Below are 11131 nucleotides of genomic sequence, written 5' to 3'. Positions count from 1 at the left end.
CAACAATTACAAACACACTTTAAACAAATGATAACAATGGAATCTCAACAAAGAAATCATCTTAGTAAAAAAAATGGATAATATAGCAGAAACAAATGGTAAGATTAAAACTGAAAAAACAGAACAACTGAAATTAAAAAAAAAAACTCAACAGATGGGCCCAACAGCACAATGCAGGGGGCAGAAGACGGAATCAGTGAACTAGAAGATAGAATTAAAAATTATCTAATTTGAGTAAGAGAAAAATAGAATTAAAAAATATAAGCAGAGTCTCAGGGGCCTGTGGGACTATAACAAAAAATCTAAAAAGGATAACACTGAAAGAATAATTGAAGAAATAGTGGTTGAAAATATAAAAAAATTGTCAAAAGACAAATACCTACAGTTTTGAGAAGTTGAAAAGAGAAATGGGCATAGCTGCAATTATAGGTGGAGATTTCAACACCACTCTCAACAATTGATAGAACCAAGTAGAAATTCAACAAAGATACAGAATAACTCAGCAACACATTCGATGAGGAAGACTGAATTAATGTTTATAGAACATTCCACCCAACAACAGCAGAATACACATTCTTTTCCAGTTCCCACAGAATATACATCAAGATTGACCATATTCACAAAATTTGTGGGACACAGATGAAGCAGTGTTGATAGGAACTAGTATAGCATTAAATGCATACATTAGAAAAGAGAAAAAATCTCAAATCAACATACCCTGCTCCCACCTAAAGGACTTAGAGAAAGAAGAGCAAAATAATACCAAAGCAAGTGAAAGGAAGGAAATAATGAAGCTCAGAGCAGAAATCAATGAAATTGAAAACAAAAAAATAATGGAGAAATCAATGAAACAAAGAGGTGACTCTTTGAAAAGAGCAATGCAGTTGATAAACCTCTGGCAATAGGGACAAAATGAAAAAGAAAGAAGATGCAAATGACTAATGTCAAGAAAGAAAAAGGTTTTATCACCACAGACCTAGCAGACATCAGAAGGAAATTAAGGGAACATTCTCAACACACATCAATGTGGCAAGGTTAGATGAAATGGACCAATTCCTCCCAAACCACATACTTCTAAAACTCAACCAAGATGAAATAATTAGAATAGCCCTGTATCTATTAATGAAATTGAATTTGTCACTTAAAATTTCCCCTCCACCCAAAAAGAAATGTCCATGAATGGATGATTTCACTGGAGAAGTCTCCCAAATGTTTAAAGAATTAACCACAATTCTATGCAGACCTTCCAAGAAAACAGAAAACAACAGTTCTCAAAATTAGACAAAGACAGTATGATAAAAAGAAAAAAAGAGTCTAATATCCCTTATGAATATAGACCCAAATATCCTTAATGAAAAATCAGTAAATGCATTTCAGCAATGAATATAATTAGACACCATGACCAAGTGGGATTAATGCCAAAAATATAAGACTGATTCAATATTCAAAATTCAATCAATGTAATCCACCATATTAACATGCTAAATAAGAAAAAAATCACAACTGATGAAGAAAACGCATTTGACAAAATTCCACACCCATTCATGTTAAAAATCTCTTAGAAAAACTAAAAATGGAAGGAAACTTTCATTAGTTGACAAAGTTCATCTAGAAAAGTATTATGGCTAACTATATATACTTACATAACTATATATACTATACCTAATAATGAAAGACTGTTTTACCCATGAGATCAGTAAAAATGCAAAAATGCCTGCTCTCACTGGTCTGTTTCAACATGTTTTTGGAAGTTCTGGCCAGTTCAATAAGGCGAGTAAAGGACATAAAAGGCATACTGATAGGAAAGGAAGAAATAAAATGGTTTCTAGGCAGATGACATGATTTTCTATTTAGAAAATCTCAAGGAAAAAAAAATGTCCTAGAACTAATTAGCGAGCTCCGGATACGAGATAAATACACAGAAATCAATTGCATTTCTATACACTAACAATGAATATTGGGCACCTAAATTAAAAATAAATTACCATTCACAATTGCTCAAAAAATGAAATACTTAGGTATAAATCTAACAAAACTAGTACATGTCTTGGATTCTGAAAACTCTAAATGAAAGAAATGAAAGAAGGTACAAATAAATACATAAATATGCTCATGGATTAGAAGTCTCAACATGTCAGTTCTCCCCAGATTAATACAAAGACTTAAGGTAAATCCTATAAAAATCCCAGAAAGCTCTTTTGGAGAAATAGACAAGTTTCTCCTACAATTTATATGGAAAGGCAATGGAATTATAATAGCTAAAACAAACGGGAAAACAAAATAAAGTGTAAAGTATCAGTCTACCCAATTTCAAGGTCTATTTTATAACTACAGTTATCAAGACTGTGTGGTATTGGTAAGATAGACACATAGATCAACGGAACATAATAGAAAGCCCACAAATAGAAGCACATAAATATCCTCAACTGTGTTTTACAAAGACACAAAATATATTCAAAGGAAAAAAGATAGCTTCTTCAACAAATAATGGTGGAGCAACTGGGTATCCAGAGATAAAAGGGAATTTTTTTTCTTCCTTGTAAACCTGTTGTGTCTTGAATCATTTTAATTATTACATTACATTGGAATTGTTGACTTACATGTCTGCTTTTTCCTCTAGTCTATGAGAACATGAATCATTAGGGTCAATGTATTTTCAGTGCCTGGGACATAGTAGATGCTCAATAAAAAAATCAATTAATGAATAATAAGCTTAGGGATTGTATGTTTACATCCCTATTTCTTGGGTTTTTCTGTTGGGGATATATGGGCAAATATATATGGGTTTTTCTGTTGGGGATATATGGGCAAATATATATGGGCAAATTTTATTGAGATATATTCACATACCATGCAGTCATACAAAACAAAGCGTACATTCAATTGTTTACAGTACCATTATATAGTTGTGCATTCATCACCAAATTTAATTTTTGACATTTTCATTACCACACACACAAAAATAATAAGAATAAAAATTAAAGTGGAAAAGAACAATTAAAGTAAAAAGGAACACTGGGTGCCTTTTTTTTTTTTGCTCCCATTTTTCTACTCATCCAGCCATACACTGGACAAAGGAGAGTGTGGTCCTTATGGCTTTCCCAATCACATTGTCACCCCTCATAAGCTACATTTTTATACAATCGTCTTCAAGATTCATGGGTTCTGGGTTGTAGTTTGATAGTTTCAGGTATTTACTGCTAGCTATTCCAATTCATTAGAACCTAAAAAGGGTTGTCTATATTGTGCATAATAGTGCCCACCAGAGTGACCTCTCGGCTCCTTTTGGAATCTCTCTGCCACTGAAGCTTATTTCATTTCCTTTCAAATCCCCCTTTTGGTCAAGAAGATGTTCTCCATCCCATGATGCCAGGTCTAGATACCTCCCCGGGAGTCATATTCCATGTTGCCAGGGAGATTCACTCCCTAAAAGGGAATTTTTAAAAGTCCCTTAAACTAATTCTTATACTACACACAAAAATTAAAAAAACAGAATATACAAAAACTAAAAAATGGATCACAGACTTAAATATAAAACAAAATTATAAACCTTTAGAAAAGAAAAAGAAAAACACAAGAGAAAGTCTTTGGGATCAAGGGTTAGGCAAAAAGTTTCTACACCTGACACCAAAAGCAGAATTCATAAAAGAAAATACTGATAAATAGGACTTCATCAAAGTCAGAAATTTTACTCTGTGAAATATCAGGTTAAGAGGTTACATACACAAGCCACAAATTGGGAGAAAATAATTGCAAGCCAAACCAAATATCTGCCCAAATAGTACCATCTATAGTGTATTAAAATTCTCAAAATGAAATAGTGAAATCAACAATAATGGTAACAGCAAAATGAAAACAGTATGATTAGAAAACAGGGAAAGATATGAAGAGACATTTCATGGAAGTGGATATATAGAGGGCACATAAGTATATGAAAAGGTGCAACATGAACAAATTGTTAAGGATTGAATTATAGGCATGAATGAGGTAGGTAACTTTGGATGAACCCTTTCTTGGCGTCTCACAAATACCACTGCCTGGACAAACTATACATGGAGTAGGGATGGCTTTATCTTCAATCAGTTAGGTAATTATCAAAAGCTCCTTTATCATTTTTGTGGGAGCAAAGCAGTAGCTGGGCTACTCTTGGGTCCCTCTCTGTTTCTGTCTCCCCATTGGGCTTCCTAGTAGCTGCCTAGTGGAAAAATAAGAAAAGATGTGTGAATATATTCAGATAACCAAGGAAGAGAATGACGAGCCTATTGACATACCATCAGAAGATGATGGGACAGTGTTGCTGTCCATGGTTATGGCCCAGTTTCCAGGGTCTGCACTACAGGAATACGGTGTCTCAATGTCTGAGAGGTGTCCGGCTAGTAGAAGGAATTCTGCATGCATCTGATGCTGGCTGGGGTAATCTGGTGTATGTTGCCAACTATCCCAAAGATAACAAAAGAAAAATGGGTGAAACATATGCTTCATCAGCAGTGAAAGTGAAAAGAGCAGTTCAGAAAACAACTGATTTAATAGTGTTGGGCCTTCCATGGAAAAGAACTGAACGGGATCTAAAATAATATTTTAGCACCTTTGGAGAAGTACTTATGATGCAGGTCAAGAAAGATATTAAAACTGGTCATTCAAAAGGTGTTGGCTTTGTTCTTTTTACAGAATAGGAAACCCAGGTGAAAATAATGTCACAGAGACATATGATAGATGGACGATAGTGTGACTGTAAACTTCCTAATTCTAAGCAAAGCCCAGATGAGCCTTTGAGAAGCAGGAAGGTGTTCTCTGGGCATTGTACAGAGGATATGACTGCTGATGAGTTGTGGCAGTTCTTTTGCCAGTACAGAGAAGTGGTAGATGTTTTTATCCACAAACCATTGAGGGCTTTGGTCTCTGTTACATTTGCAGATGATCAGGTTGCCCAGTCTCTTTGTGGAGAGGACTTGATCATTAAAGGAATCAGCGTACATATCTCCAATGTTGAACCTAAGCACAATAGCAACAGACAGAAAGAAGTAGAAGATTTGGTGGTAATCCAGATGACTTGGAGAATCAGGGTGGATTTGGTAACAGTAGAGGGAGTTGAGCTGACTTGGCAAACAATCAAGGTAGTTCTATGGGCGGAGGGTTGAACTTTGGCTTTTTCAGCATTAATCCAGTGATGATGGCTGCAGCCCAGGCAGTGTTGCAGAGCAGCTGGGGTATGATGGGGATGTTAGCCAGGCAGCAGAACCAGTCAGGCCCAGCAGGTAATACCCAAAGCCAAGGCAACATGCAGAGGGAGCCAAATCAGGCCTTTGGCTCTAGAAATAACTCTTATAGTGGCTCTAATTCTGGTGTAGCAGTTGGGTTGGGATCAGCCTCAAATGCAGGATCAGATAGTGATTTTAATGGAGGCTTTGGTTCAAACTTGTATTCCAAATCTTCTGGCTGGGGAATATAGACAGTGTGTTGTGGTTGGCTGGTATAGACTGGTGGAAATCCACATTTCTCTAAACTCATGGTAAGTATATTTTAAAATATGTATGTACTAAAATTATTCCAAATTGATTTGTTCAGTATGGAGTATAATTAGCAGTATTTCTGACCTTTTCCATTAGGAAAAGGAAGAGCTAAAAGAATGTTATAAATTTTGTTATGTAAAGGGTTTAAATATTGAGTGGTTGAAAGTGAATTGCTGTTTGCCTGTTTGGTAAACCAACACTACAATTGATATCAAAAGGTTTCTTCTGTAATATTTTATCCCTGGACTTGTCAAGTGAAGTCTTCGCATGTTCAAAATGGAAATCATTGATTAGTACTACATTATTTTCTCCTTGTTTTAATTTGAACCCAACCACCTGGATTTTTCCTTAGAAAAATCTCCTTTTGGGAGATCATGGTGTCACAATGTTTGGTTCTCTAGTTTTAGTTTTTGTTTCTTTAACATGTCTCCCCTCATATAAAAAGAGTACAATATGAAGGCTTCATTTAATCTCTGCATTTCATCTCATTTCAAATATTTATGGAAGAAGCACTTCACTGGAAGTAGTGCTTTAAATTTTCTGCCATAGGAATACATCTGTCTGCTGCTTTCTCATTCAAGAATTTGTCATCACACTACACAGGCTGCATCTTCGACGGTGGGTGTTTCATTTTTATCCACTACTCTTTATTTCATGGAGTTGTGTCAATACTGTGAACACAAGGCTGTGATATGGAACCAAAAGGCTGTGTGAACTTTTGAAACCTTGTGTGGTACTGATGGTGGTGCCAAGGCATGAAAGGCTTGTAGGGGCCGGCAAAAGGAGAGAGCTTGTGCAGAGACTTGGTGGTACATAATGGATATTTTTTAACTTCGTGAGATGTGCCTCTCAAGCCTGTGGCTTTGGTGAGAGAGTGTGCAGAGACGATGATAGCAAACATTGTACAAATTTTTTGTTTTTGCTTTCAAAGGACAGCACCATCTGTTGGAAGACTTTAAGTGAGTTTTGTTGGTAAACCCCCATTAGTTGAATGTGTTAAGTGAAACAATATTTGCTTTTCCCCTATCCCTTTGTCAACGGTTGTGAATGCTGTGTGGTGTGTGTTCTCTTCTGTTACTGATATGTAAAAGTGGCAATGTGAACTGAAGCTGATGAGTTGAGATCATGCACTGAGCTTATGCTGTGCTTTGCAGGAGTACATGGAAGCATAGTTCATCAGTGAACTCAGGGTGTCTCAAGGAAGGGTGGAAGTTCTAATGACTATTAGATACCCATAAGAATGTTGTTTGCTGCAGTTCTGGGTCCTGTGCTAGGACGCTTTTTATAAGAGTTGTTGTCAGTGTTGGAAATTCTTAAATAAAACTGATTTAAATTAAAAAAGAAAAGTTCCCATATCACTACTATGGGATGGAGTGGTCCAACAGCCACTGTTAGTACTTCGCCCATACTCAGTCAACTCTCACTGTTCCAGTATCTGACAAACCTGTCCTAGTGTGACTTTCTCTCTAAGGATTTAATTTCACCCATGGATGATTGATACCCTGAGAAAGTTTATGCCTCTAGAGAATAGCCTTTATCAATGACAAATGGCAACTGAAGGAAAAAATACTACACCCAATTTACCCCTGGGAAAGAAGGAGAAAAACTCTGCGGCTTATTGTATCCAGGCTTTCAGACATTCCTAGCAGAATTGAGCCCCCGTTGCCCATAGCACTAACCTTCAAATAATACACCCTAGTTTCACGTTCTCACTTGCCTAATGGTGTTTCCTGTGATCCACTCCAAAGTAAACAACCTGCCCCCATATTCTTCTATCTTCAGGGATGGAATGATGGAGCTGAACAAGAGAGACCATTAGTTGGGTCAGAGGGATAAGCAGGAGCCATGAGAAAGCTTTAAGTCTAAACTGGACCCAGTTGAGTCAGAGTACAGAGCTTGACTATGGCTTGAGCACTGGAGGAAGATCTGATCTGGGCAGAGTAGGAGAGAAGCATCATTGGAGAAGAGGGACCAATGTCCTGAGCCAGATCATAGAGTGAGATTAGTAAGAGAGCAGCTGAGTAAGAATCAGCCCCTTGGAATTTTAGCAGATGGGATCACAAAAGGAAAAGAGCCCTGCTGGCTACCTGGAGCCATAGTATTCCCTACCTTTGATCAGTGACCTGAAGCCTATTAGGAAACTTACCAAGCTGAGGTCCAAGGAGGTGAATTAATCCATGCATGTAATTTTAGTTTGCTTGAATAACTGCTAACCCGTTTATGCATGAGGATGCAGCCTTACAAGTTAGATCATTGGCTAATATTTTGCTACAGATTAATAAAGTACTTATCTTATAGGAGGAAAGGAATGTCTCTTTGTAGATATAATTTAAAAATAAGGCCTTCAGTTTAAATCTCTGTAAAATACAATATTATATGTCTTCAAAATAGAGAGTACTTCAGGCTTTTACTCAGGAACATGTTAATTTATGAGCAAAGATATAAAGATCCAACAGTCTGATATTCAATAAGAATCTGTAACTCTGGCAGACAAGGACATAAATTACTTAACTAATCCTAAAATGTAGACACCAGGGCTCTTCTCAGTGATAGCTGATGAGAAACCAGTTTTAATATCCTTAAATAATTGAATTGCCAAGCTTTACATAACTCTTTAACTGCTAAGCATCTCCTGAAGCAGAACAAAACCAACTTAGTAACTGATTATAAATGTACGTGTTTAAATCTTTATAACTTAAAACTACGTAGTAATTTCCACTTGGAAGTGGTTGGATTTTCCTTTATCAATTAAATTAGTAAAACTGTAATGGAGAGTGCAGTTAAAAATTAACCCGGAGACATCAGTAAAAATGACACATTATGTTCCTTCTTTGATGTAGCCCCTCTGCTCTACATATTTGGTAATAATGGATAGAATATAAAATTTTAAAAAAAGACTTCAACAAGATAAACATCTCCACAGACCAGAGACAAAATGGAAAGTTGGAGTATTTAGTGGGGCTGAAGCTCCATATTTCAAAGCTGACAGTAGGAGCTGCAAGTTCATATGCTATGGGTAAAAGAAGACTAGAAAGAAGGTCTTCCATGTGAAATGGGGAAAGAGAGTCTGCCTCAATACTTAAATCTAGATTTATAAAAGTGGGGAGAAGAACATACTGACAACTGCTTCCTGGGGCTACAGCTTCTATGGAGCTGCCTAGAAATGTAAGCCTGAGAAGAGTGACACAGCCTCAGGACAGGACTGCCTGAGGCTCACTAACTAGTTTTGGATATTCTTCACATCCCTACCAGGGTGGACTCCCCAACCTTCATTATCAGACCTGCATATCAACTGAAGGCACCTAGACAATTCATGGAAGTAACCTCATTTCTTCTCAGGGAGGAATGAGCCCAGACTGTGAAAGAAAGAAAAAACAATGCCAAGTCAAAAATGCCTCCTTAGATAAGCCTTTGATCCAAGATTCTAAAATGCATGAAGAAATGTAATGCTAAGAAAGACAGCCAACAAAATAAACATTACAACAGGAGTTTTCCCCGGTGATGTTAATTTTTATGGAAGCATTTGGCAAATGTTGTATGATAGACATGGTTGGAATACAGAGAGATGAAGACACAACATTCACAAAAGAGCAAGAAAATATTAAATAATAAGTTACGTATATAAAACAGGTGGATATGAAAAATAAACAAATTGAAATATGGGAAATAAAAAATGCCATAAACTTAAAAATAAAATAAATAAATAAAGGTAAATTCTAAACAGAGCACTTTTGAAAATAATATTTCTACCTGGATAATAACACTGAACATTTCACTTACCATACAGTACAGGGATAAAAGAGATCAAATATATGAACAAGCAGTTAAGATACCCAGAAAATCTATTGAAGGGCTCCAACATATATCTCTTGGGATCTCTTTTCTAAAATATAGAGAATTCAGGCAATAATAAAGGATTATTCAATAAGATTATTAGCTGATGAGAGTTTTCTTACACTTAAGAAAAAATATAAGTATTCAAATTGATAGTGCACTTAGAGTACAAAGCAGACTAATAATAATAATAATAACATCATAAACTATCACTAGATGCACAATAGAGAAATTTAATGAAATCCAAGGTAAAAGAAAAAATCTTTAAAGCTACAAAATAAAAAAAGTCAGTTAACCTTAAAGTGAAGACAATTTGACAAACAGCAGACTTCTCAATATCAAGAGGGAAAATGTGATAATAACTTTGAAGTGCTGTAGGGGAAAAAAAGTTATAAACCCAGAATTCTATACCCAGAAAAAGTGTGATTCAAAAGTAAGGGCAAAATGAAGACCTTTTTAGATATAAAGAGACTAAAAGAAGTTGCTGCAAATAGACTGATACAAGATTGTCTTCAGTTAGAAGACTCTACAGGAATGTCCTTTTTTTAATCCCTGCAAGCAAATTTCAATTAGGTATTTACAAGGAGGTTGTGGAGGTTTCAAAACTTTTCTCAGGCTCTTTCAAGCCTTAGAGTCCCTCTTAACCCTTTCATTCCAAGGGGTAAATACCCTGTCTTGACAAGCCTGTTCTCCAGGAATTGTGCCTGCTGTAGTTGGCTCATCAGGGTCAGGACCCCTGAGTGGTGAACCCCAACTTGAGAAGCAGAATCTAGATGTTTTTCTAACCAGTTTCTTCCTAGTTCACACCACTGCCTCTTCTTTCTTCCAGCTGCTCATTAAATGTTTCTGTTCTTCAGAGCTGTATCCATGCCCCTCTTCTTTTACTTAATATTTTGTCTTAACGTGATCACCTGGAGTGCTCACTAAAATGTAGATTCTTGCATCTAGCCTCAAATATATGGAATCAGAATGACAGTGAGTGAAGCCAGTAAACATGCATTTCTAGCAGTCAACTGAGAGAATTCCAATGCACAATAGAGTTTTATAAGCTTTTTCTAAGTATCATCATGTGTAGCTTTGTTACAAAATTTATCTCAAAATCAAACCCCGGTTCTAAGTTCCAAATGAATATATCTGCCTATTAACCACCAAATACCATATAAACAACTGATATTCACCTAAAGTTAGTGCATCCAAATTTGAGTCCATTTTTCCTCCTTTACTCCATGTAGTTTCAAAGTTAAGAATGTGACTCATCTTAAGGTCCTCTGTTTCCAAACTTCCTCTCCTTTAGTCTCCAAGTCCTGATTTCATCACTTTCCTTTATCCCCACTGTAGCTTCTTTAGTTCAGATCATTTTCATCTCCCACCAGTCCTCTTAGGTGGGCTTAACTAAGCAGTTGTCCCGAGGAACTTTTGAAATCACTATGCCTGGGCTTGACCCAAGAATAGTTAAATTAGAATGTCTGAAGGCAGGACCTGGGCATTATTATTTAAGAAAATCTTCCCAGATGATTCCAATGTACAGCAGGGTTCATTCCTACTGGGAGTTATAGTTTTAAATCCAATTTGTTGAGATCATTTCCCAACTCTAAAATCTTCCTTGCTTCCTCATGGGCAACAGGTTAAAACTTGAATTCTTACTAAAATACAATCGACTTTGCTGAATGCTTTCCCCTGCCTGCCTCTCCAGCCACATCTTTCACTCCCCAACCAATTTACCTTGCACTGCAGCCACTGCTCATTGGTCCCTGTATGTGCCCTGTTCTGTCACATGTTTATGCATT

The 11131-nt window shown here is 36.4% G+C and overlaps 1 pseudogene; it reads left to right on the top strand.

Moving 5' to 3' along the window:
• The first annotated feature begins 4216 nt into the window (after nucleotides 1-4216).
• LOC119523475 lies at nucleotides 4217-5449 on the top strand (annotated as a pseudogene).
• Nucleotides 5450-11131: the final 5682 nt, after the last annotated feature.

The sequence above is a fragment of the Choloepus didactylus genome, chromosome X, assembly GCF_015220235.1.
Source record: "Choloepus didactylus isolate mChoDid1 chromosome X, mChoDid1.pri, whole genome shotgun sequence".
NCBI lineage: Eukaryota > Metazoa > Chordata > Mammalia > Pilosa > Megalonychidae > Choloepus > Choloepus didactylus.
Note: the sequence above shows the minus strand (reverse complement) of the source record. Positions and strands in the feature narration are given on the sequence as shown.